Source organism: Manis javanica, chromosome 17, assembly GCF_040802235.1.
Source record: "Manis javanica isolate MJ-LG chromosome 17, MJ_LKY, whole genome shotgun sequence".
NCBI classification, from domain to species: domain Eukaryota; kingdom Metazoa; phylum Chordata; class Mammalia; order Pholidota; family Manidae; genus Manis; species Manis javanica.
The window spans coordinates 39,469,695-39,497,623 of NC_133172.1; the positions used below are offsets into that span (position 1 = coordinate 39,469,695).

Here is a 27,929-nt window from a genome sequence, read left to right on the forward strand (position 1 = left end):
ACAGCTTCTCGCTGGCAGTTCCTCTCCTGTGCCTCCACACCGCAGCTCTCACTGAGCCCAGGGGATGCTGCCCCTTCTCTTGCCCTCCAGCCCTAGGGTGGCAGTGGTGCCCTCCTGGGCTAGTCTGGTTCCTTGACCTCTCTTGTAGGGTTCAGTGACCCTGACCACATCTCTGTCAGTCACTAAAACTCTACATTTTGTTGAGCTTATCTGGAGTGAATTCTGTATCCTGCCAGGGCTCTGACTGATGCAGCTGGAGAAAAGGTGAAATTCCCAGGTCTCTGGAAATGTGTGTTGTCTATTTTAATACATGGCTCCAAATTGCCCTTCTAGTCACGTGAAAGCTTGCCTGACCAGGCCGTTGGGCAGTCCTGCAGAGAGATGGGGACGTGGGCTCCCTCTACGGCACTGGCGTCTGGCTCCTGAGGTGCAACCTCAGATTCTGGAGCTGGTGTTCTGGCTGATCAACAAATGCCAGGACACTGAGCCACCTCCAGCTGGACGCATGCCCAGGAGCACGTGAGGGACCCAGGCCACTACCAGCCACTGTCAGCTGAGACCAGCCTGGGTCACCTTCCCCTGTCCTGCTCAGAGGCAGACCGAAACCTGACAAGCATGTTTTCACCAACCTGAGAGTTTCGGCCTCTCTTTGGGGACTGTTTGTGTTTCAGGTCACGCTGTCAGCTGCCCCCACCCTCATCTTTCCTCTGCCAAAGTGACATTCCCCTGGCTGCCAGGCCTCCAGGAACCTGGCGGTTCCTGTCCTAAGCTGCCCAGTGGGAATCTCCTTTTCCGATTCCAGGCACTTCAGTATCCTCTGTTACATTTCAGAACCTCATCATAGCCCAGCAAATGGGAGGTGCGGCCTTCATCTTACAGACACAAGGCCCAGCAAGGGAGGGCAATTTGCCCAAGGTCACACAGCAAGTTAGGGGCTAGGATAACCTGAAAACTGACCCCCAGCCCAGCATCCACTTCATCCACCCTCCAAACTCAACCACCAGACAGGGATCAGACCTGCAGCAATCCCTCCACTCATTCATTAACAAACACAGAAACTTAACTGGCACCAGCTACAGAGGGTTGGCCTTTGACCAAACCCTGCCCACTGCCTGTTTTTGTAAATAAAATTTTGCTGGAACACAGCTACTCCCATCCATCTGCGTTTGTCGTCCACCCTATCCACAGTTTCCCTTTCCGCGCTTTCAGTATCACAGAGGCATTTTATCATCTTACACCATCACGAGATGAGGAAAGGTGAGTACAGCACAATAGGATATTTTGAGAGACAGACAGACCACATTCACAAAACTTTTATTACCATATATTGTTAGAATTGTTATATTTTATCATTAGTTATTGTTAATCTCTTCCTGTGCCTGATTTATAAATTAGGTTGTAGCATAGGTATGTATGTAAAGGAAAGAACATAGTATATATAAGGCTTGGTACTACCTGTGGATTCAGGCATCCACTGGGGGTCTTGGAATGTATCTGTGCAGATGAGGAAGAATGATGGTATCGTCTCTGGCTACTTTCTGCTGCAAGGGCAGAGTTCAGCCACAGAAGAGGCCATCTGGCCCTCCAGCTTAAAATATTGTACTATGTATCCAGGGCCACATAATGACTTTTTAGACACTTTTGCACCATCATGAGCCCCTTCCTTGTAAACACACACACACACACACACACACACACACTTACAAACTACATTTTATGACTGTTGGTATAAAGACAAGGATAATCCAGACTGAATTATATTCTCTTCTTTTTCTAATGATTTTAAATAAATTAAAACCTTTCCGTGAGCCCCTAGATCTATTATGGACCCTAGACTCTGCACCCAGTGTGCCTCATGGAGAAGTCACCCCTGAGTTTGTCACACATTGGGTCCCTCATTGCTGAGAGTAGAGCCCCAGAAAGAGACACCCCGTGTGTAGCCCTCACTGAGGTCCTTACTCCAAAAGCAGGGGGCAGGGAGACATTTTGATGGCTTGAAAGGAACCATTCAGAGAACAGACAAAATGATTGCTTATATTTCTTAAGATGAAAGTGTTTATTCCTTTTCAAATTCTTATATTTTGCATTTTTCAAAATTTTAATTAGTTTTTTGGGATAAATAGTAGATGCACATGGGTTAAAAAATATCTTGAATGTTTCAAATGAGTGCAAAGGAATGTGACTGAATCCCTCCCCCCTCTGCATCCCATCCCTGTGCTACCACTGGTGTGATTCCTTCCAAGGAAACTGTATGTATGCAAGAGATGTGTGTACATGGTTCCACCCCCTGCCTTTTTCCCTCCTAAGTCTATATTCTTATGCCTAAATTCATTTTGTCTTTGTTGAAGGGCTCCTTAATATTCCATTGAATGAATATACCACAATTAGAACATTTGGGTATTTGCAGTATTTTTCTATGACAACAGTGGAACTGCCAATGCTTTTGTACAGACCAGCTATACCTGAATATTAGGCAACCTTGTTTTTCTCTCCAAAAAGATCTCTCAGAAAAGAGGGAATCCCTTTAAATACAAGTTCTGATAAAGGCTCTCCCAGTACCTGGTGCTTTCTGGTTCCTCTGTTTTAAACAAGGAAATACTATTTGCAGAAGACACAATAGCCTGAAATGACCTCAGGGATTTCTAATTTTGGATGTTTATGGTGGACACCCAACAGAACTGGTTGGGGAAAAAAAAGGAGGCAAAGACATTTAACACAGATTTAGTAACTTTTCCTGGGGATATGACTTCACAGTTTCAAGTGTTAAATAACACTGTAAACAAATGTTTTAGGGATTACTTTAGCAAGCAATGCTTTCAAATTAACAATACCCATCCACTGGACCCATTAGGTGAATGAACAGGAAGCTGCAGAGTGGGAGAAGATACTTGGAATCCACTTGTCCAACAAAAGACTTGTATCCAAAATACATAAGAAACTCCAACAACAACAAAAAAGCAGATGATCCAAAAGAAAAAAGGATAAAAGACTTGGTCAGCATTTCATTAAAAAAGGATATCCCAAATGACCAATAAACATGAAAACACTCCATTAGTCATCAGGGAAATGCAAATTAAAACTATAATACAATACCACTATTTACCCACATGAAGGGCTAAAATGAAAAAGAAAGACAATATCAAGTGTTGACAAGGGGGTGCAGCACCAGAACTCTCATACCCTGTTGAGCAGAATACAAATGGCACAATTTTAGAAAACTGTTTGGCATCATCTGTGAAAGCTGAACGCATGCACCCCCTGACTCAGCAGTTTCCCTCTTAGGTATACACTCAACACAAATGCATATATGTATTTATGAAAAGGCATGCATAAGAATATTCATAACAGTTCTGTGTTATGATGATTTATAATAAGAAATATGTATTTGGTCTTCCTCTCTGTTCCCAGCACATGGCTTTAAGAATCTTGGAATTTCCTATATGATGAGAGCTAGAAAGTTTTATTTATGTTCATGAGGTGACTTTTGGAAAGCCCCTGTGTAACCTGAGGATGGGCCTGGTTGTCAGGGGAACCAACCATGTGATTAGAGGGTTGGAACTTGCAATTCCACCCCCTTGACACCCAGTGAAGGGAGAGGGGCTAGAGACTGGGTTCAATCACCAATTGCCAATGATTTAATCAAGCATGTCTGTGAAATGATGCCCCCATAAAAACCCAAAAGGATGGGGGTCTAAGAGCTTCCAAGTTGGTGAACACATGAAGGTGCAGGGAGAGTAGTGCACTCACACGGAAGGTCTATGTCCCTTCCCACATACTCTGCCCTGTGCATCTCTGCCATTGTTCCTGAATGAGATCCTTTTATAACAGACTGGTAATCTAGTAAGTAAACGCTTCTCTGAGTTCTGTGAGCCACTCCAGCAAATTAATCAAACCCATGGAAGGGGTGGTTAGAAAATTCCCTGTTCAGCCTGTGGGTCAGAAGTAAAGGTATGGATAAAATTAAAGTTCCTGTGGCCAGGATTCTCACCCGGCCCTGGTTGACTAGCTCATTACACAGGTGTGGGCAATATGTTGCTATTGACTCTATATAAAGAGCTCTGTCCAGTGCTCTGGGTGACATGGTGGCATGACTGCAAGGCTGGAGGAGAGCAGAGCAGAGGCTGGAGTGGTGGAAGCACCGAGGACAGAGATCCAGAGGACGGCTGTGCGGGCAGAGAGGCCCAGAGGCAGAGACTGGCTTACTGCATGCAGACTAGCTCTGAGTAAATGGGATTTTAGTGATTGACCTGCCACCGTGGAAATAAAATTGGGTATAAAACTTTCATCCCAAGAGCATTCTACTGTCATTTCTTTGGTCACATTGAATCCGTAGCAAACTTGCCTGGCGCTGAAACCATTGGCAAGACAAAAGGTAACAACTTGAACTTGCAACAGGCATCTGAAGTGGGGGTGGGGAGCAGTTTTGTAGGACTGAGCTCTTAGCCTGTAGAATCTAGTGCTATCTCCAAATAGCGTCAGGATTGAGTTAATTGCTTCTTGGTGTTAGAAGAAAACGCACATCAGAATTGGCATCAGAATTCCTAAGTTCTATTTGTAATAGCCAAAGTTTGCAAACAAACCAAGTCTCCACCCAACCATACCATGGATAACTGTGGTATGTGCATATAAATACTGCAGGGCAGTGAAAATGAACACACTATAAGTACATGTAATGGCATGGAAGAATCTCAAAAACACGAGTACAAGAAGCTAGACATAATAAAGGAGTATAGGTTATATGATTCTGTTTCTAAACCATTCAAAAGTAGGTCAAGCTAGCCCAAAGGTGAGGACAACAGATGAACAGGTAAACAAAATGTGGTATACCCATACACATATCCTTTGATGGAATATTATTCAGCCAAAGAAGGAATGAAGTTCTGACACCTGCTACAATATGGAGGAGCCTTGAAAACATAAGCCAGACATGAAAGGGCAAATATTTCATATTGTATTTATATGAAATGCCTAGAAGAGACAAATTCATAGAGCTAGAAAATTATTAGAGGTTACCAGGTCCCAGGATGATGAGAAAATAATTTATCACCTTAACTGTTTTTAAGTGTACAGTTCAGTGGCATTAAGTACATTCACCTTATTGCACAACTATTCCACAGTCAATCCCCAGAACTCTCTTTATTTTGTGAAACCGAAACTCTGTGCACATTAAATAAGAACTCCTCATTCCCCCAGCCTCTGGTAACCACCATTCTGCTTTATGTCTGTATAGTTTGACTGCCCTAGGTATCTTACATAAATGGAATCATACAGGATCTGTCCTTCTGTTACTAGCTTATTTTCCTTTAGCGTAATGTCCTCAAGGTTCAACCAGATGGTAGCATGTGTCAAAATTCCCTTCTTAAAGTCTGAACAAAATTTCATCATGTGTATATATACCATACTTTGCTTATTCATTCATCCTTCAATGGACACTTGGGTTGCTTTCACATTTTAGCTATTGTGAGTAATGCTGTCATAAACATGAGTGTACTAATACCTCTTTGAGACCCTGCATTCAATTCTTTTGGATATATACCTAGAAGTGGAATTGCTTGGTCACACAATAATTCTAACTTTCTTTAGGAACCACCACACTGTTTTCATAGCAGCTGTACCATTTTGCATGCCCACCAATAGTGCACAGAGATTCTAATTTCTTCACATCTTCAGCAACACTTGTTTTCTGGGTCTTGATACTAACCATCTTAATAGGTGTAATGTTGGTATTTTGCTTTTTATGTCCTTGGGAAATAGAAGATTGTCATATATTCAGGAAATATGCTATTCCCTAACATAGAGATGCAATTATGTGTATCTATGGGATAAATTCCTAGAAGTGAAGTTCCTGGGTCAAAGGATGTGTGCATTTTTAAAATCACCAAGTTGCTCCCATAGAGGTTGCCCCACTTCACACTGCCACCAACAGTGTGTCAGAGGGCCCATTTCTCCACACCTGCACCATCCCAACATGTGAGCAAATACGTGCATCTATGCCCTACTAGTGTCCCTGGTCCTGTGTGTGGGAAGTGAAGTCCCTTTGCCCTTTCTTCCAGGCCGTAGGAGCCACACAAAGCCCTTGTTGCAGGTCCCTTATGAGGCCCCTCCAGAGGGTCCTCCCCTCCAGAGTACCCTCCGGAGAAGCAACGAAAACAATTTTTCTCAGACAGTAGCTCCCCAGACTTGGAACTCTTTGGGGCTCCCCATCGCCCATAATTGTACTGTCTCAACAGAAGTTTGCCAATGATTTGCTTCTGAAAACCGACAAATGCAGCTGCTGAGATGCTCTTGTGTCTTGGTTTGGGTTGCCCCAGAAGCCAACTCTGAGGTAAGGATTCCAGGAAAAGTACTGTTGGTGGTCCAGGAACATTAGTATGGACTAGGAAAGTGTAAAGGTAAAGAAGACAGAAAATAAAGGGTATATTAGCAAGGCAGTTACCACTGCAGCAAGCCGGAGGTTACCCCCCATGGAGAACTAGGGGAATGGTGCAGAACACCATGTCAGAGTCATGTCCGAGAGGCAAGGAGCTGGGGTACCTCGCACCACCTCCCAGCAACAGCTGGTTGAGGGCTGCTCTGGGATGTGAGTTCTCTGGTTTGCTATGCATGGGCAGTGCTAGAGAAGTTCTCAGGGAAAGAATTTCGGGAGCTGGCAGCTGGAAGTTGGGCGAGCAAGCCTAGACCAGTAAATATCAGGGGACTGACAGCCTCTGCCACACCTAGTAATTGTGCCTCCCCATTGTGTCTTCTTGAGTGAATAAGAGAGTGGAAGACTTTCAGCTGGTGCAGGGAAATTTGCACCCCAGCAGCTCATCACTTCAGCCACAGTCTTGTGCCTTTCCAGAACCCATTCTGGCTTCTCCTCATACTAGCCTCTGGTCTTTCCTTGGGGGTATCACAGCCAGCAACGCAGCCTCAGTCCCAGGGGTTGGGATGGAGTTGGCTGTGCCCCTGGAGGCAGCGCTGGTCACGTGATTCGGGCCTGGCCAATCAGCAGATTGCATCCTGTTGGCAATTGTGATTGGTTCAGAGATGATCACATGACACAAGTGCCCATCAGCGGTAATCTCCAGACTTTCGGCTGCTCCTGGGAAGGCAGAACTCTTTCCTGTGTCTTAGTTTGGGTTGCCCCAGGAGCCGACTCTGAGGCAAGGATTCCAGGAAAAGTACTGTTGGTGGTCCAGGAACATTAGTATGGACCAGGAAAGCGTAAGGGGAAAGAAGACAGAAAATAAAGGGCATATTAGCAAGACTGTTACCACTGCAGCAAACCAGAGGTTACCCCCCGTGGAGAACTAGGGGCTGCTGGCCATTCTCTTGCTTCTAGGCGTTGTGTGTGTGCTGGTAGGAGCAGTGCTGACTGAGAGCCACCGCTGAGACAAGCCAGCAGAGAGGTGGAGGCTGATTAGTGGTGACACGTTGAGCCTAAAGTGACATCTACCCCTGGACTGTTCAGATACCAGGGCCAGTAAGTGCCCTCTTTTAGCTTAAGTCAGTTTGAGGTGGGCTTCTGTTGCTTACAGCCAATGGAGGGCTGAGCAGTGCACCAAGGCACCTTGACAAGTGTTGTCACTGAGAATAATTGTGGGGCTTTGTTTGCCCACACATTTTGAGGGGATCATCAATCTGGGGCTCCCGGTGGGAGAGGCCCAGACAGGGGTTGTTTTCCCCACCATGGGAATCAGGGCAGCAAAGGCGGGGAGCACAGGCTAAGGAGGCTTCTGCCTTCTGTGCCCCTTGCTCCCCTCCTTCCTCCACACCCCAACCACGCTAGGCTCCTCCTCCTCTCTCCTGCTCCAGGGCTTGGTCTTGTCCTTCCTGCCTCCGGGATCCTCACACCTCCCCACTCCAACCTGACCCAGCTCAACTATACCCTCTTTGTAAAGCCTTCCGGGACAAGAAGGACTTCTTCTCTCCTCCTGTGCTCCTACTGTTTGTACCCTTCTATTTCAAGCAGAGCTTGGTGCTCAATATAATGATTCATTCATTCTTTCAGCAGTTATTTACTGACCATCTTCCATGCTTCCAGCACTGTTTTGTGCATTAGGGAAACAGAGCAACACAGACAGAAATCTATCTTCCTGGAATTTCCATTTTAATAGGGGAACAGACAGTAAAACTCAATAAATCAGTAAACTACACGTATACCTGAGAGTTAAGTGCTAGAGAGAAAAAACAAGCAGGGAAGGAAATTGAGTGTGTGTGTGTGTGCGCATGCGTACATATACATGCACATACTTTAAATAATGTGGCTAGAGAAAGTCTTTCTGAGAAGGTAACATTTAAGCAAAGGCCTGAAGGAGATTAGGCAGTATCGTAGATGGAATGGTAGCCCCCAAAAGATATGTCCACATACTAGTCCCCAGAACCTCTAAGTGTAATCTATGTCCACATACTAGTCCCCAGAACCTCTAAGTGTAATCTTACTAGCGAAAAGATTTTTGCAGAACTGTTAGAGAATTAATTCCTGTTGTTAAGCTACCAACTTTGTGGCAATGTATTATGGCAGCCCCTAGGCAACTCATAGAGGAGGTAAATCTTGTGGAAATGTGGGGAAGAATACAGCAGGAAGAGAGAATCTCAAGGACACAGGCTCTGAGACAGGGATCATGCTTGGAGGGTTTATGGACTAGCAAGGAAACAGTGCAGTTGAAGCACATTGAACACAGGGCAAGGTAGGAGCTGAGGTCAGAGGCCTACGGGGCTGGGTCATTGAGTTCGTGTGGAGCCTTGTTGACTTTTATCCTGGGTGAAATGAGGATAAAACCATGAGAAGTTTTTGAACAGATGAGCGATGTGATCAGACTTAGAATTTTAAAAAAGGAGTAATGAGGGGCGGGAGACAGGTCTCTGTGCTGTGTGGGAGTCACTCTGCAGGCAGCGAGCCGGGCTCTCTGAGGACTCGGCCTGCGTGGGGATGGAGGGCCGCGGTGCGGGGCTGGAGGAGGGTGCAGAGCAGCAGCCTGGGGGGGTCCGGAGCGGCCTGCTCAGGATGTGTCTGGGGGCCGGTCAGTCGCTGTGTAGGTTTTGCGGGGCAAGGCGCAGAAATGGGTGCAGGTGCGGGAGGTTTGGGCCCGACTTGGGGACAGTGCGCATGGGTACAGATGCGCCCCGGCTCGACGCCCGTCTTGACGAGCCCCCCTCACTGGCTTGTCGCCGTGGCCCTCCGAAGTGTGCAGTTGTGCAAGGCAGGCAGACTGACCTCTACCTTGGCGGCGAGCTTCTGTGGAGAAAAAAAAAAAAAAGGAGTAATGAATGCCTAGCAGCCACCATATCACATCCCAGTTATGTCTGTGTCTCTTTGCAGCTAAACTATGAGCAACTTGAGGACAGAGACTATGTCTTAAATTTTTTGCATCCCTAGGGTCCAACACTAGTAATGAAAGAGCTCTTGCAAATCAATAAGAAAAAGACTGAAAGAACTAGCAAAAGAAAAATGCAAAACAAACATAAGAAGAGACTGGCTCAGTTGCATTTCTAAATATTTACCCAAGGAAATGAAAACGTGTGTTTACAAAAAGTCTTGCATGTGAATGTTCACAGCAGCTTTATGCATAACTAAGTAAAAACCTTAAGCAGCCCAGGTATACATCAACAAGAGGATGTATAACCCATACAATAGATATTCATTTGGATATCCATATAAGGGAACTATTTGTATATCCACATAATGGAGCACTACTCAGCAATAAAAAGTAGTAACTATTGTAATGATACAGATAAATCTCACAGACATAATATTGAATGAAAAGATCCAGACACAAAGAAATACACATTGTATGAAACCATTTATAGCAAGTTCCAGAATAGACAAAACTATGATGCGAACATAAGAATCATGATTGCCTCTGAAGGAGAGGGGCAGAGACTGACTTCGTTAGGGACAAGAGGGAGTTTTCTGGGGGTCATATTTCTATGCCATGCTAAAGGGCTGGGTCATACTCCAAAGGACCAAATGATACACTTAAGATTTTTGCACATTACCATATGTATATTTTACATAAAGGAGAAAAAAAAACTGCAAACAAACACTGAACTCCAGTAACTGACATGCATGTTCCAGCGTTTAGGGAGGAAGTGTGCTGTTATCCCTAACCTACTGTGAAATGTGTCAAAAAAGAAGGCTGGCTGGCTGGACAGATCAGTGTGAGCTAAAGCAAGCCTCGGTGAGTGTTAGTTGCAGAAGCTAGGAGGTGGGTATTTGGGAGTTCATTGTATAATTCTTTTTATTTTTCTGTATGTTGAAAGTTTCCATAATAAAATGTTTTGAGAGGGAAAGGGGCCGAATGATCATAGATATGCAATTATGAGACTCTTCCACCCACTGGATCAAATTACAATGATATGATCTTGCAAGCACTGGATTGCCAAAAACATTCAAGACTAGGGATACCCAGTACACACAAGAGTGTGAGGATTCTCATATAGTATAGATGGAGAGGACTGGCGTGGTACCCCTGCGAAAGGCATCAGCCCTGACACCCTGCATGCTTCCTTCCTGTTCTGAGTGTCTGTCCTTTACATACAATGTATACAGTGTTGTATCCTGTTTTCCTCTCAGCTTTAGATCATTAACATTTCCCCATTAAAAACTCTTTGTAAACATTGTACTTAAAAAAGGCCTTACAGGATCTGTTTTGTTTTGTTTTGTTTACAAATCTCATTGTAGGGAAATTAGAATGTTCAGAAAAGAACAAAGAAGAAAATTAAAATCCCCTGAAACGCAGCCAGTGCGACATCTTGCTGGCCCTCCTCCCTGTCGCTTCTGTGCACATGCATAGGCACGCACACACATTCACACAGATTTCTATGTTTGTGTGTATTTTAACAAAACAAGGATCCTATGGGACATCAGTCCCATTTACTTGATTTTTATAGTTAAAATTCTTCTAAGACATGGTTTTACAGGTTGCCTCATTCTCTAATGAGGGGCCACGTTATTTCTCCATTGTTGGGGTCCAGGTAGGGTCAGCCTAGTATACTTGCTATGCCCTTGTGGAGCACAGGGCAGGGACAGGCCCACTGATGCAGACAGTAGAGGTGTTCAGGCCCCTGGCATCAGAAGGCCTGGCAGAAGTACCCCCGATGCTGGGGGGCCCTGGCCTAGCTGCCCCAGCAGCCCCCTCCTGCCTGGTGCCAAGCTCAGCTAGGATCCAAGCCCATAATTGCTCTCCTCTCGGGGATCCGCTGCCTGTCCTGGCTTGTCCTGGCCTGGCCTGAGTTGCCTTTGCTGGGTCACATCGGGTGGGGCGGAGCCCTGAGTGCCCCTGAGGATTGTGGGAAGAGCTGGGCATCTGGAGCCAGCAGTCAAGGGAGTCTTGGGCAAAGCTTTTGGCCCAAGAAGCATCCTCAGTTCAGCCATCAGCTGGGAGGAAACCCCAGCGCCCCAGGCCTCATTGTGTTGTCAGGATTTCCTGTTTCCTGACCGCCTAACCTATTTATGGGGCACAATGGCTGCATCCCTGGGGAGGCCCCTACTGTACTCGGCCCATTCTCCACAGGCCTGTGCCTTTGGCCTACGCACCATATCACAGTCCAGCTTGGGCTCACCTTGGGGGCAGAGACCTTAAATGGGTGTCACCTCACACACTAATTCAGTAGCTGGGGGAGGATACTGAGGCTCAGCCAGAGTGTGACAGTCCATCAGTCATGACTGCCATGTGGTGCTGAGTGACAGATGCTTACTGTGATGGCAATCCTCTTCTCCGCCCCAACCGCAAGTCTCACCCCTCTCCCTCCCAGGCCTTCCCCTCCAGCCGGTCACTCCCTCCCTTGAATACGCCCGCCCCGCCTTCTCGGCCTACAGGCCTTTGCGCCTGTCATTCCTCTGGCCTCTTAAGTCCATCCCTCATCCCCGGAAATTAAATCAGGCAAGATTTATCAAATGAAGCAGACCCTATTCAGCACAGCAATTCTTACTCAACCTTCAAGGCCCCAGTCAAATGTCACCTCTTCAGGAGCGCTCTCCTGTACCCCCAAGACTAGGCCACAGCCCCCACCCAGTCCTGATACCATTCTACAGGACAGGCCACCGGGTCAATTTTGTAGGTATCTTAAGCCAAGCTCCCCCAAAGCAGGGCCTGAAAGGGGAATTCTTGTGCAGGTGGTTTACTGAGAGTCGCAACCCATACAAAAGTGAGGGAGGCAGAACAGGGCAGAGGAAGAAGCTGAGCTAGACTGCCTGGTTAGGGGGGAAATCTTGCCTCGACCAAACTCCACAGGGAGTTCCAGAGAGTAAATGACACCAAGAAGTTGTGGACTCCAAAACGAGGGGCCCAGGCTGCTATTTGCCACACTGCTCATAACCCCCTGGGGAATCTCCAGGTAATGCAGAGCCCGCAAGCCAAGGGCAGCCTCTGGGGGAGGTGTGCTGAGGGCAGCCACCAGCTCAGTGCTGAGGAAGGGGCTGGGCAGATGGAAGAGCACCCCCTGGACAGAAGAGTGTCCAGCACCCCCACTAAGGGCTGCCCAGGGTGGGTGTGGTGCTCAGGCACCACAGAGCTCAGAACTAGGCGCTGAAGAGCACCCAGTTAGCATCTGACAGACCACGCTGAGCCCAGGAGGGCAGCAGCTGCAGGACTGGAAGTGGTGGGGGCTACCCCACCCCAGTGCCTTCCCAGCAGGCCTGCTGGCTATGCCCCGGGCCCATCTCCTGGCTGTGTCCCATTCTCCCACCTCTTGGTCATGTTAACCCAGCTGTGTATGGAGCAGGCTCTGGGAAGGCTGCAGGCATGTGTTAAGAGTGTTCTGGACCTTTCCTTGGGCCTGTCCACCTTCCACTCTTCTCTCTACCTTGGGCATCATTCCTACACAAGTCACCTCTAGACAGGCAAGCAGCTCCCCAATTGCCCCCTCTTCCTAGAAGCCTCTTGGACGTGCCCTGCCCAGCCAAGGGGCCTTTCAGCTCCACTCCCCACCCTAATGACAGCTTTTGGACTTCCATGATAGGGGATAGTTTGTGCAGGAACCTACATACTAGAAGCTTCAAAATAGCCTTTCTAAAAGGAGTTTGCTTAGATGACCCATTTTTACAACTATGCCTCATCAAAAGTAGACAGATCTGCTTTGGTGAAAGGTGGTGAGGCTGGCCTGCCCGGGTGGTGGCTGTGCTGGCTCATGATGGCCTGTGACAAGCGGTGGCAGCAATATCCTCTAATACCCTCAGTGGGAAACCAGTTGGCTGTCATGGGCTTGGATGGGAGACCACTGTTGAGAGGCTGCACACAGCAAAGTGAGTAGATACATTGGCCTAAGCTTTGCTTTTTGTGCTCACTGTGCTCATATGAAGTCAGGTCTCTAAAATTTAGAAATATGTTTAATCATGGAAATGGGAACTGAATGGTAACAAATCTATTCTTCGGAAACCCATTTAACCCCCAAGACCTGTGTTAGTGTATGGCACTTAGTAAATGGTAATGGATGGGTGGATGGACGTGTAGATGCATGGATGGATGGCTGGATGGATGGATGGGTGGATGGATGGATGTGAAGGAATGGAAAAACACCTGTTTTCCAAATGGAGAAACTGGAGTTCCAAGAGGTAGTGTCACTTGCTCAAGGTCACCTGAAGTGGCAGAACCAGGATTCCATTTCAGTTTTATTACTCCAGAGCCAAAACAAATAAGCCACAATGAATTTGGGTCCTTACCTCTTCTTAGGTCACCCCAACCCTACAATTTGAGGGGCACCTCAATATGGAGAGAGGAGAAGAGGGTTAGCAGGCCTCTGGAGAAGGGGAGTGGTGAATTGGACTCAGGACAAAGGTGATGTTAGGGAGTGGGGCACAGTTCTTGCTGCTTCCAACCCCCCTGATTGGGGGGTGCCTCCAGCTCCACCAATCAAGGGGCTGGTCCCTGAGGCCTAGGTCATCCAGCCAAAAGGCCTTGGTGTTTACACCGGGATGGGGTTCGGGGTGCAGAGGTGGGGGTCTGGGGAAGGTCTGGGTCCTTCCTCTGAGCCAGCTCTGGAGGAGGGGCTCCTGCTTAGGAAAGGGGTGTCAGAAGCCTCAGTCTGCATCCCTCACCCACGGGGCCACTGTTTGGGAAGGGCAGGGAAATTGTGGTGGGCTCTGGGCCAGGCAAAAGGGAGAGAGGAAGGGGAGCGTGCTTGTGCTGATGGCTCCTCCAGGAGCCCGTTCAGTTCTTTCCTGGCAGAAGGAAGAAAGAACAGCCTACTGCCTGGATGAGCAGGCAGGAAGCTAGAACCCCAGCCCTGCCCCAATGTGCTTTGCACCCTGAGAAGCTGGGCTGCTGGGCCTCAGGCTTCTTCCTGGGAAGCAGTGACAGTAGTGACACCTGCCTCTGTGGTTAGTACAAGGGCAGCCAGTATCCAGGGCGCTTGGGAACATATTTCTGCCCCTCCTATCTTGGCTTCTGTGACCCTCATGTCTACCCCATTAGGGAAGCAGGGCAAGTGCCATGCCCCTATTTCAGAAGACAAAACGGAGGTTCCAGGTGGTCAGCTCAGGCTTGTTTCTTTCCCTGTTGATGCACCCTGCCTTCCCCACCCCCTTGGCTGCAGGTAATGGCCAGGTTCCCTCCATATCCCACCTGCACTTGGGCTGCACCCACACACATGCTCCCCTGTCCCCTGTCCCCTCTGCAGGGCCACCTGGGCTCGGCCAGGGCTCAGGGTGGGAGCTGGGAGTGCAACATGGTTTATTCAGCTGCTGGCCTCCTCCTGCCAGAAAGTGAGGGTGGAGGGAGTTGGGGGAGGGATGAGGAGTGGGGGTGAAGTGGAGGAGGCGGCGGTGCCTGCTGTCTGTTCCATGGGAGGATTCGTTTTTCTCTGGAAACACTCTGTGGACTCCTGTCCTCCTCCCCTCCCCCGCAGCTGCTTTTCCTGGAACAGAGGCTGAGGGTAGAGAGAAGGTCTTGAGGCCCACCTGGACCCGGACACTGAGAGACTTCACTAGCCCAGCTGTGGCTCTGTGTGCTCCGCCCCCGAGCCCATCATGGAATCCAGGCCCCTCACAGAGGGAAACTGAGGCAGAGGGTCAGAAAACCACCTTCTGCCACAATGCAGTCCACATTTTTAAGGGGTCATGGTGGCCAGGTCCCTGGCTCAGGAAGGCCAGGGTTCCAGCAAGGGGCCACTCCCCCGGTGGGCTTGCTGCACTGCTTCATCAAGAAGTTGCTGCTTACGTCCCACCAGCTCATTTCCATTTCCCCTGTCCTCCTCTGTGGTAGCACCTGCCGTGCCCCTGGCCAGCGAGTCCTGGGGCGTGGGGAGGGCAGCGGGAGGTCCCTGGCTGGCAGGGACTGTGGAGTCCTGAGCCTTGTCATGGATCTGCTTCCTGCCCTACATCCTTTCTTCCCCACCTCCCCTTCCCTGTCCCCCGCTCCCCCTCCCTCCTCCTCTCCCGCTTTCTCCCCCACTCCCCTCTTCCTCAGACCCTTTCTCCTCTTTCCTACTCTCCCGCACTGCACTTCCCTCTGTCTAGGCGCCTCTCCCTAGCAGATTCTTCTGCCCACCGTCGGGCTTCTCCCCTTGCTGCATGCTCCCCCTCACTCCCTCTGGCTTCTGCTCCCCTTCCTTTCTTCCTCCCTAGCTGTCTGGGCCCCAGCACTGCCCACCTCATGTCCACCTGTCCACTCCGCCAGGTCCTCAGCCTGCCCCCCTCAGGGCTCCCAGCCCTCCTGGTGGCACCGCAGCTCTTTTCCTACCCAAGCCAGAACCCAGGGTGCTGTCCTGAGTTCTTCCTATTTACTCAATCCTTCACCCCGACAGTGACCAGGCCATCACCTCCTCACCTGCCCCAGGTCCCCTCTCTGCTCTTGTCCCCCCTGCTCCTTGACCTACCTCCTGGCTTCTCTCTTTTCCCACGGTCCCCTGCCTCCGTGGGCTCACTCCAGACTCCTGTGAGTGTCCCCGTGGTTGTCCTGTTGAAGTCCCTCCTCTGAACCTTTGCATCTGCTGACCCTCCACCTGGAAAGCCACGGGGCCCCCAGATCATCTTCCACAACACTCTCTTACCCGGAGCCTGCCCCCTGCCGCGCCACCCAGGCTCTCCTCCACTCCACTTTCACAGTCTCCATGTGGTCTCTTGTCAGCCCCCATTCCTGCCTGGCTCCCTCTAAAGGCAGGTGTCTGCCCAAGCTGCAGTGCAAGAGGCCTGATGTGGGCTTCAAGGGAGAAATCCAGGTAAAAACCAGCCAGGAGGGACCCTAACAGACCAAGAGGAGGCCAGTGGAGGGTCCTGGTGGGGGGTCCTGGAAGCTAAAAGCCCTAGTCCTTCACTTTACAGCTGGTGAGTAGGGTTCCCACCGTGGGGCCTCAGGCAGGCACCCCAGACCCAGTCGTGAAGGGCTTTTTGTTCTTGGGCCTTCCTGTGCCCAGGTGCCTGTGGCTGGTCAGTGCCATCCCGGCAGGCAGCCCTGCAGCCCAGCAGACTGCAAATCTGTTAACTGCCTGGCCTGGTCCCAGTCTTGCCCATACTTAAAAGGAAAGGACAAGAATCTCCCAGCACCCGACCCCTCCGCCTGCCGGTCGAGGTGGCTGACGCAGCAGAAGAGAAAGGGGTCTTTATGCCCACAGGCAGGAGGGCACCACTTCCCCTCCTAGTCCCCCTACAATGCCCTCTGGTGAAAGGAGCCTTTGTGATGCTCTCCGAGACTGGACAGAGCAGACACAGAGCCCTCCCCAAGTAGGCAGGCAGCTGGTGGGGGGCTGTCACTAGTGGGGGTCACAAGCCACAGTGGGGGAGGCCTCTGGGCCCAAGGACCTGAGGAAGAGACCATGTGACGGCAGGAAAGGAGAAAGGACACGCTCCAGCTGCAGCATGCGGAAGTGGATCAGATGCCACATCCTGTGTCCATACAGGCCCTGACCTTTCACGGCTGCCCAGGAGCAACACCCTGGAATGGGTCACAGAGAAAGGACAGCCCCCCCACCTCGTTGACAGCACCCCCACCTGCTGTACCCCTCACCTGCTTTGTTTTCACGGCTTCCTGAATCACTCGGTGCCCCACCCAGGGACTCGGCCATGCTGTTCCTTCCATCTGGAATGCTCTTCCCTGAGAGTCTGCGCTGCCATCACCTTCCCGAAGGGGCCTGCTCTGAGATTCCTTTATCAGCCCCCTCACCATCTAGCCCACTGTGTCATTTACTGTGCCCGTACTTTTTTGTCAGTCTCCCCAGCTAGAATGGAAGTTCAGCTAGGGGTCTTACATTCACTTTTTTCATTTATCTCATGTCCTAGTGCCCAACACACAGTAGGTACACAGCAGTGTAGGCCGTTTTCATGTTATTGATCCTTTCTCCTATCCGGAGAGGGAGGCACACGGTGGTTCTCCATTCAAGAACGGAGGGCTCTTTCTCAAGCTACGCTGTGAGAAAGACATCGAAGTGGGATTCAGATTCAAGGCTAGCTGACCCCAAAAGCCAGGCGTGTAACCAATGCTCCCTACTTCTCTATGCCAACCCCCCAACGCACCAGGCCCCCTGCCTGGTGGGACCCCAAGGAGAGAAGAGCTTGCTTAGCCTTTAGGGAATGTTTCTGAGGGTGCCCTGCAAAGGCAGCTCTGAAATCCAGGCGGCCTGATCCCTCCCCTTCAGGTTGGATGGGACCCAATGCCAAGTCCTCGGGTAGAGCTTCCTCCCTGTGAGAATGGGAATGGGGGGAGGGGCAGCTCCACCCGACCCCTACACTTCACTCCTGCCAGTTTGACACTGCCCAGCTCTGTCTCAGCAGGCAGGTTCCTCTGGAACCTTAGCGCTCAACCCCCTTTACCCCCACCCCCATAAAGTTGGGCACTAACACCTGCCCAGCAGGTGCATCTGTAGAGAGCACAGGGGAGAATGTGCAGGAGCGGGCTTCCGGGACCCAGACTGCAAGGCCACAGATAGAAGCGTGACCCTCACCTCTCTGCAAAGGCCTGAAGCTGGCAGGAAGCTGGGGATGGGAAGGACGCCAGAGAAAGTCTCGGTCCCCTTCGGCCCCAGCTGGAGGAAAAGGCTGAGCAAGGGGCCGCCAGAGGTGTGAGTCAGCCGCCCCTGAAAAGCTATGCAGCCCACAGCATGGTAGGGGGCGGAGGACCAGGAGGTCCGGGTCCTCCTCCATAGGTAAGGAATGTGGGGAGGGTCTCCACAGGGAAGAGCAAAACCACCCAGGCCAGGAGCCATTGCAGTCCATCTCTTCCAAACCTGATCCAAGGGCCTGGATGCCAACAGCATCTGCTAGACCACACTGGTCCCTGGAAAGGGGGCTTCCTTGCAAAGGCCAAACTTGAGACTGCCTGCCCCCTCCCCTCAGACTCCCTTCATGCCCCTCTCCATCCTGCTGCCCCATTCCCACCAGCCCATAGTGCCCCCCAGGGCCCCCAGAGCCAGGGATAGGGCCGGAGGGAACTGCAAGCTGGCCCCTTCGCTGTGCAGAGGGTTATGGTCCCAGGGTAGGAGCAGTGAGCTGGCACTTGGCTCTGCTCCAAGGACCAGTTACTCCAATACAGTCCTGGGTTGGAGGCTCTGGCACAGGCTCTGACCTGGGAGTGGGGACCCCATCCAGTGCCCACCCCCACCCCATGATCCCGCCACACAGAACTTCTTGCAGCTCCCCAAACTAGCCGGGCTCACCCAGCCTCCAGGCCCTGGCCTGCTGTTCCTTCTGCCTAGAAAGTTGCTCCCCCTTTTCCCCAGGAACTGGTCCTCATCCCTCGGCTCTTAGAACAGGCAGTGAACATGGCTTCCTCCAGGAAGGGCTCCCTCCCCTCCTGTCCCCAGGAAGCCAGAGTTATAGGGCCCTCTCTGGACTCAAACCCCCATAGAAGCCCCTCCGTGAGACCGTGGGTCAGGCCCAGCTGCCAGCACACAGCAGGGACTCTGTGCGACTCCAGGAGGGGCCTGTGAATGAAGCACAGGGAGCTTCCATGGTGGAGGGACTCCCGGATGGGGACAGGCCTCAGGGGGCTCTGCCTCCTCCCTCCCACTTCCCTGGCCATTGCAGGTGGGTGGGGAGCTGGAGGGGGGCCAGGGTCTCTCCCTGTGGTTGCCTCTCTCCTGAAGGGCTGACTCCACTCCTGCCCCGATGGGCTGATTCCTCACTTCTCTAGCCCCTGTTGCTAACTGCCCCCCTCTGTATTTCCCTTTTCAGATTCCCAAGGGATCTGCTGGCCTTGTCCTGGGTCACTGACCAGTCTGAGAATTCATCATTTAATCATCACCAGCCAGGGGCCCAGGTCAGGTCCACACCCTGGGGAGCCAAAGACTCTCTCAAAAACTCATTCATTTACTCAGTTATTCATTTAAAAAATTGCTCTGAGCCCCAAACCTGTGCTGGGCACTATCCTAGGTGCTGGGAACACAGCAGGGAAGAAAGCACATGTGGGCTCTGTCCTCTCAGGGCGCACTGTCCCGGGGCTCTTCTCTCCTCCCCGTATTTCTGGGAGCCTCTGTCTCCCTCCATGGTGAAGATTTCTTCATTTCTCCTCTCTTCCACATGCAGCCCCTCCTGGTACCCCCCATGTAGGCAGACACACCGGTAGCTAGGGCCTAGGAGGGAGGCCAACCGCGATGACACGTGTGGATGAGGAAACGAGGACTGTCACCATAACAACCCTCACCGTGTCTTGCTCTGACCAAGGCCCCTTCATCCTCTCAGTGACTCTGCCTCACAGACTATGAGATGCTTGTCACCTTTTCAACCCCTGTTTCTGTTAAAGGGGAAGGCTCAGTGAGGGTAACTGCACCCTGAGTCCCCAGGGCAGGTGAGCAGTTGAACCAGCATTCAAACCCATGCTGGCATGCCCCTTCAGGGAAGGGCTCAGCCACTGGCCACTGGTTTTTCTGGGCCCTGGGTGGTCGCATCCATTCTTCTCATTGCCCTACAATGACCCCACAGGCAGGAAGGGCCCATGCCTCCAAAGTGCATGGTCTTCACCAAACTTGCTCCTGTTGGGAGGGAGGGCCTGCCTGCAGGAGGGGGACGGTGACCACAGGCTGCCCGACCAGCCCAGTCCCTTACTGGTGGCTCATTCAAGGAGAGACGCCCCAGTCCCAGTCACCTCCTTTCCCTCCCTGCTGTTGCCAGTGGCACAGGGGCCAATATGGGGAGGCTGTGCCCACCTTCCCAGCCCCGACTCCCAGCCAACCCCGAATGCACTCAGGACCCCAGCGCTGTTGTCTGCAGCCTCCCTCTCAGGTCTGTTTGCTCCCTGGTCCCTCACTGTCCTCTACAGCCCCCATCCGGGTGAGGACCGTGTCCTTCCCCCCATCACCCTCTACAGTTCATTGTGTGGGTTGCCTTCCCGGTCAGGCCCAGCTCCGGTGCTGCTTGCCCACTCCATTGCCAGGCCCCAGCAGGGCCATCCATGTCTCCTGGTCAGAAGAGTGCCCAACTCAAAATAACTAGTTCCCTTCCCGCCAACACAACTGTCTTTCCCGGGGAAGACAACAGCTGCAAGGATTAGGGACAGGGAACAGAATCAGGAAACCCCCCACCCACGGCCCCTCAGCCAGGCCTAAACCCACAGAGCTGCAGGCTGGGCAGTGGGCCCCGGGTGAGGAGCCTGCCCCACCTCAGCATCCAGGGTTGCCTTGCTCCCTGGAATAAAGTCTTCCTCCCCAGGAAGCTGGGGTGAAAGAGGGGAGCAGGGCAGCCACCTTGCCCAGCCCAGCACCCCAGGCCGGCCCACCTGTGGCCAGAACAGGGCCTGCCTGCAAGCTCAAGGTCACTGCGTGGAGGGCAGATGTCAAGGACCTGCACACTCTCCCTATAACCAGAAGCTGGGGTCCCCGGTCAGGGCCTTTGCTCCTGCTGTTCCTCCACCTGGCTGCCCTTCCCCTCACAGCCTGGGGTTCACACCTCCTAGCCCCCCAAAGGCCTCCTCCACAGAGCCTTCCTCGGTCCCCTCCCCCCTCTAACAAAACTCAAAGGCTGGAAATCACACCATTTGACTGACCCACATCCTCTCTAATGGTGTGTCTCCTGGGAAGACCCCTGGTGAGGAGGACTCGGTGAGCGGGCAGGGCCAGCCCCAGCTGGAGGAGGCGGGGGGGGCTCCTTTGGTTCCCACAGTTGAAGTGACCGGCCAGGCCTCACCCTGAACAGTGCCGCCTTCCCCAGGGCCAGCTCAGGCTGAAGGACAGGGGGAGATGAGACTGGACAGGGGGGACCCTGAGGGAGCTAGCTCTGTGTCCCCAGGGTGGGGTTACCACAGCGCCAGACTCCCGGACTCACTACCCTCAGGCCTGCACCTTTCTGGGCGGCTCCTCTGCCAAGCTGGAATCTGACCGAGATGGCCACTCTGCCCTGGGGCCACTCAGTCCACCTCACCCTCCTCCCACCTGTCGGCACCTCCTCCCTCTGCAGACTCCCCACCCCCATCCCTGTCATCCTTTTCTGGGGGCAGCTTGACCAATCATTGTTTTCCCCTCCAGGTCTTGGTCACAAGGGCTCTCAAGGCCGCATTTTCAGTCTCCCAGCCCCCATCTCCCCTCCCCCGCCCCATCCCCACCACTAAGCAAACACTAGGGCTGGCATGTCAACACAGCCTTCATCTGGCTGGCCTCTCTTTAACTCTCACCCTTCACCTTTGCCTTTCCACCTCATCCTTTTAACTTTTAAGAAAATCTTATGTTACGTGTATTTCTGGTAAACAACCATATATAATTTTGGAACAGAGAGGCGATATATGTTAATGAATAATATTACCTGCTCTCCCCTTTGTGTTGAATTATCCTTTCCTCTCCTTGCCAGTAGGCACCTGGGGTCTGAGAAGCAGGAGGTACTGAAAGGGAGGGGCTGGGTATGCTTCTAGTACCTGTGTCCTCGCTCCCAGGTTGATCACCGCTACCTAGAGACTGCCCCCCAAACTTCTTGGCTTCAAACAGCCACCATTCTGTTTGCTCCTGACTCTTCCAACCTGGCTGAGCTCTCGGTGCAGTTCCCCAGCTGGTCTTGCTGGCGACCACCTGGGCAGATTCACTCAACTAGAAGCTGAGGCCTCCCGCTCCTTTCCCACATGCCTCGCCACTTGGTCACCTGTCTCACCTGAGGGTTTCAGCCCTGGGCAAGTCCACTCTGGATCTGGTAGGACTGAAAAATGACAACGGACTGTCCTTGGGGTAAGAGGGTTTATACCCAACCTAATTCTCATGGAAGCAGGTTAAGTGCTAGAATCCTGTCCACCTCTGGACAAGTCTGCATGCAGCAAGTTGGCCTCTGCCTCTGGGCCTCTCTACCAGCCTCGCAGCCCCAGAGCCCTGGGCAGAGCTCTTTATATAGAGTCAGTAATAACTTACTGCCCACACATGTGCAAGCCTGAGCCTGTGAGCACTGCACAAGCCACTGCTTGTAGGCAAGCAGACCAGGGTCAGGTGAGAATCCTTCCATTTTCTGTACCTCACCCAACATGATCACACCAGCAGAGGAACCTAGAACCAAGCGTGCCCAACAGTTAAAAAGCAGAAGCTCCTAGGCTTCCTTAAGGCTTCAGCTCGGACTGGCACAGCATCCCCTGTGCCACATTCTGTAGGTAAAGAGTTGCAGGGCCCACACTACACACAGAGGCAACATTTCTTGGAGGCCACCAAATTAACAGGCCATAACAACAAACAGGGGAAACATTGGAAACAGCACATGAAAAACTGTAACAGTGGTAATTTCAGGTAGTGGGAACATGGGTACTTTGTACTTTTATATTTTTACATTTGAAAAAAAAAGAAAGAAATGGTGGGAAATAAAGGGAGACTGAGAGGGAGCCTGAAGTTCTCCTTTCTGCGCAGAGCTGTCCCAGGCAGCTGTCACAGCAGGTCCCCTGGATCCCCAGGGAGTTAGGGGCTTATAGCCTTTCTGGGTCCTCATGTGGGAGAGGGCAGCGAAGCTGTCCCTCATGCCAGGGCCTATCACTCTGGCAAATGGGCTGAGCCTCACATTTACAACAGGTGTGACTTTTAGACTTGAGAAGTGTGTGAATGAGGTTACATGGTGGCCAATGCATCCTCTGTCAGAAGTGAAAGATGATGCTTATCACCCTTAGTGTTTTCCATTTATTCTGTGGTCCCTTGTGGCTCAAAGGGTGTCAATGAACCAGCGCATTAGCACAACCTGTGAGCTATTAGAAATGTAGAATCTAACCTGCTGAATCAGAAGGTGCATTTTAACATAATCCCTAGATTATTCCTATGCACATCAATGTTTGAGAAGCCTGATCAGATCCATTTTTAAAGACATGATTACACTATACTGAATGAATTTTTTCCTTTTGGTGGTGGTAGTGAGGTAAGTCTTGTTTAATGCAAGCAGTTAAAACATCATTGTCCAATCAAAATGTCTTATATCTGCATTGCCCAGAATGATAGCCATTAGCTACACGTAGCTACAGAGCACTTGAAATTGGCTAGTAAGATAGAAGAACTGAACTTTTTTTATTAAAGTATCATTGATATACATACAATCTTATGAAGGTTTCATATGAACATTGTGGTTTCAACATTCATCCATATTATCAAGTCCTTACCGGCACCCCCCACGACATTGCAGTCACTGTCCATCAGCGCAGTAAGATGCTATGGAGTCATTACTTGTCTTCTCTGTGCTATACTGCCTTCTCCGTGACCTGCCTATATTGTGTGTGCTAATTATAGTGCCCTTCATCCCCTTCTCCCTCCCTCCAAACCCACCCTCCCCAGCAGCCCCTTTCCTTTGGTGACTGCTAGTCCCTAGAAGAACTGAATTTTAAGTTTCATTTTAATTTAAATTTGATTTAAATTGCCATAGGTGGCTAGTGGTTATCATATTAGCATGAATTTCAGATCCACTTCATTTTTAGAAGCCTACAAACCTAGAAAATTGCAGCCTGGCTCCCTTCTCTATCTCCAAGAGGATTTGCACAGCTCTGAACTCATTTTTACAGTGTGACATTGTGATATAAAAGAAATACAATTTTTGGTCTTTGGCCTGGTTCCTGACATAGAGCTCCTAAATCCCTTAGAATTTCCTGGGTGGTAGTGTCTTTTGTTCTAGTGAAGCAACTCTTGGTGGGCTCCTGGATGGCTTCAGGAAGGGGGCTGGTCACCTGCTATAAGCATGGAAATTTCATCTCCACCTCTTCATCCTCTGGAAAGGGAAAAGGGGCTAGAGATTGAGTTAATCATCAATCATGCCTAAATGATGAAGGCTTCATAAAAATTCCTGCAGTACATGGTTGGGAGAGCTTCTGGGCTGATAAACTCATCCAGGCACAGGAGGAGTGGTGCACCCCAGCTCCACAGGGACAGAAACTCAGGACCCCTATGTATCTGTTCATCTGTATTCTTTATTATGTAATAAACTGGTAAATGTGTTTCCTTGAGTTTTGTGAGCCATTATAGCAAATTATCAAACCTGGGGAGGGGTTCCTGGGAACCCCAATTGGTAGCCCAGTCAGAACTGTGGGTAACTGGGGACCCACTACTTGCAGCTGGCATCTGAGGTGGGTGGGCAGTCTTGAGGGACTGAGCCCTTAACCTGTACGACCTGATGCGACCTCCAGGTAGGTAGCATCAGAACTGAACTGAATTGTAGGACACCCAGCTGGTATTGGAGACTTGGTCAGTGTGGAAAAACTCCACACAGCTGATGTCAGATGTCTCAGGTGAGTAGAGGAAGAAACAAAAGGTTTCCTTCCACAGATGAGGCAGGCAAGCTGGTGCCTCTGAGGTTCCTGGAGCTCCAATGGAGGGCAGGGTGGCAGGCACCGTGGGTAAGCTCGGCCTCCTGGGGAATGGGTGGTGCCCTGAGGCACCTGCGGGCCTCAACAGCTTCCTCAGGCAAGCTGATGCCCACATCCCAAGGGAAAGGCCAGGGGCCCCTCTGGGGCTCAGCTGCTTAAGGAAGCTCCTACTTCTTCATTCCCCTTATTTGAGGCTGTGGGGATTTTCTGGGGCTGAGGAGCTGGAGGCAGAGGCTGGTAAGGATCCCTGGGTGTAAAGCATCTCCCCTCCCCAACCCCTCTGCCAGCACACTGACCAAAGTGATCGCAACCTCTAGGAATCTCAACTCCCTGTAATTAATACAGGGATATCAGAAATACTTCTTCATGGGTGAAATAAGCCCAAAATATGTGACTGACCAGAAACATTATCTAGGTACCTCGGCCCCACTAAAGTGGGGCCTAGGAATTAGGCAAGCCCAGCCATCTAAGACCTTCAGAAGGTTTGAGTCTGGAACTCCTACAGGAGCTGCGGCTCATCCCTCTCCCCAACCTGCACACACTTGGCAGAGAATCCCCACGTGACCCCTTTCTCAGTGTGACCCTACTGTCCCCACACCCTCACATTCCCCCAAGTAAATCAAAGAGAGTGAGGAGACACTTTGCCGAGCTGGAGGTGGCATGAATCTTTTCTGCATGCTCACTAGCCAGTTTTGTGCTTGGGGTTTGAGATTTGCTCTCACCGCACACCACCTGACAGCCAGCCTGCAGGGAGAGAGGTCTACAGCCTTCCCCGACCTCTGACAGTGGTGACTAGGGAGTCACCAAGAATCTGACATGTTGGCTTATGTCTGTTTCCAGTACCACAGAGAGAGGTCCCAGGCTTGGAAGGATGCATTAGGGTTCAAGTGAACATGAGTCTTGGAGGAAGAGAGGCAGCCTTAGAAGGTGACTTGGACACCAAGGGCTAGTGTGTGGGCCGATTCTACTGTACTTAGTGATTTTACTGTGTTCCCTCCCAAACACCAGGAGGAGTCACAGCTGAAGACTTTATGAAAGAAAGAGTTGGGGGAAACCCAGGTGATAGGGGAACTCATGAGAGCCTTTGGTAATATTTATTGCAGTGGTGCAGTGCGACAGCAGCGGCCTCAGCGACATTTCACAGCCCTCTAATACGGGCTTCTGCCCAGTGCATTTCCCTATCTTACCCCTTTCATACTGTTTTGCTTTACTTCAGACACCATGGATACCAAAATGCACCATTTTTCCAAGGCTTATGCTTCATCCAGATGGTCAATGCCTTACGGATTTACAGTTTGGAGTCTCTCAATTGCAGCCCAGAGGCACTCGTGGTTTTCATTGCAGGACTCCGTATTTTCAGGTTATGGAAAAGGTACAGAGATGTAAGTCACATACTGCAATTTTGTGTAAAGGGATCTTACAGTTTTGGGAGGTTTGCTGTTCGCAGAGGTGCCTGGGGTGGAGTTGCTTCCTGCCGTCCCTCCCCCACCAGCATCTGGCCGCCCTACACTCACATGTATCATGTCAGCTCTTGCCAGCTCCAACTTGGAGCAGCTTCTCCCGTGACAGAAACACCAAAACTCACCAGGGGAAGGTGTTAGCATGCAGATTTCTGGGCCAGATATAGATCTCCAGAGAGAAAGTATGCATTTTAATAAGCTAGATGCCAAGAACCTGTACTTTAATAGGCCAGGGCTAAGTAATCTAAATTTGACTTTCAATTGAGAAATAGAATATATTCAACTGAATGGAAATACTACCCAGGTTAGGAAATAAAGCACTGGTGGTCCTTGGAAGCCCCCTGAAGTGCCTCTCTCATCGAATGTGTTCTCCCCAGCCCCCTTACCTCTAGCTAAGGCACACCCCTGACTTTTGAGATAATCAATCTCCTGCTTGTCACTATAGATCGTCATTTATAAATGCATCCTAGTATATATTATTCTGCCTAGTTAAAAATCATATAGAAATGTAATCATCTTTACTATATCATGCCTTGCAGCTTTCACTCTGCATCATAGTTTTACGGTTCCCGCATGTTGTTGCACCTAACAGTAATCTGTCCCTTTTTATTCCATGTTGTGAAGATAACACAGCTGATCTAATCTGTTGTTCATGGACATCTCTTCCAGCCCAGCGCTGAGAAAAGTTTCACACGTTTTATCAACAGGCTAATTTTGTTGAGGAGGGAACAGTGGACCAAAGAAGTCAAGTGATCTAAGAGCCCAGTCCAGGAGTTAGCTTGAGTTTGAAACCTGCTTCCACCATCAGAGGGATCACCGTGTGAGTTTAATCTCTGTGCCTTGGTTCTATAAAATGATACTCTATTCACACCTGTAAAATGAGAATAACAGTTCCTCTTTCAGTGCTGTGATAATTCAGTAAAATAAGTATGTGTAAAGTAGCTAACATTTCAACTGCCCAAATATTTCCAGTTCAGCTCTGGAACTTCCATGTTCATATTCTTTGTAGTTTGAATTTCCCATACGCATAAGATCCAGTAGTTAACACAAACCTTTGCCCAACAGCTCTTAAGCTTCAGCCTCAGGCCCTGCAGTTCAATAAATATGAACCTAGGAGGCAACGAACCAGGTGAGGCCTCACTGCAAAGACACAGCTGAGGCTAGTTCTTGAGCTCCCTTGAGCACCTGGCTCAGCCACCCAAGTGGACATTACCTGACCTCTCAATGCCCCCCACAAAATGGGCACAGCCAGGACACAGGAGGCAGGGGGATGGCATGGGACTCCATCAGGTGATCTGGGTCCTTATTCCACCCCCACCCCAGCCACCATTAAAGGGGCTAGTCTGTGTCTCTCTGGGCTATAGCGTCCTCATCAGTACAATAGGGGAGGAGAGGGCTTGGACAGGAACCCCAAGATCTTTCTCAGTGAACTTCCTGACACTTGAGACTTTTGGCTAAAGTTGCTAAGCTGCTGGGGAAATCGGCCTGGGAGTTATTCTCTGGCATACTTGCCTCCTTGGGAGAAATGCCCCAGGAGAGGCCTGGACTTGGTGGGGTCAGTTTTTGGCCTGGCTGCAGGGAAAGTAGTCCATGGGCCCGCAGGGTTGCCGTGGATCTGCTCTGCCCCAGATGAGCCCTGTTGGGAATGGCTGAATGCCTGTCCCCTGAAGTTCATGCCAATTAACTAACACTCACATTCAGCAGGCAATCCCTTCTAAAACTACATGACTTCCAAGAAGCTGGGTAACATTGACTCTGTTCTGATTTCCACATCGAAGGTCACTCTGGCCCCAGCTCCATGAAGAGGTCTTTAGCCCCCCTA

The 27,929-nt window shown here is 50.6% G+C and overlaps 1 long non-coding RNA gene across 2 annotated transcripts; it reads left to right on the top strand.

Moving 5' to 3' along the window:
• Positions 1 to 27,228, top strand: LOC118973710 (uncharacterized). 2 transcript variants are annotated; one of them, XR_005063201.2, is made up of 4 exons: positions 1 to 1,257; positions 6,231 to 6,325; positions 25,864 to 26,029; positions 26,732 to 27,228. It is a non-coding gene; the product is annotated as an uncharacterized lncRNA (long non-coding RNA). The 2 variants fall into 2 exon arrangements; XR_012126697.1 differs by lacking the exon at positions 6,231 to 6,325.
• The last annotated feature ends 701 nt before the right edge of the window (positions 27,229 to 27,929 follow it).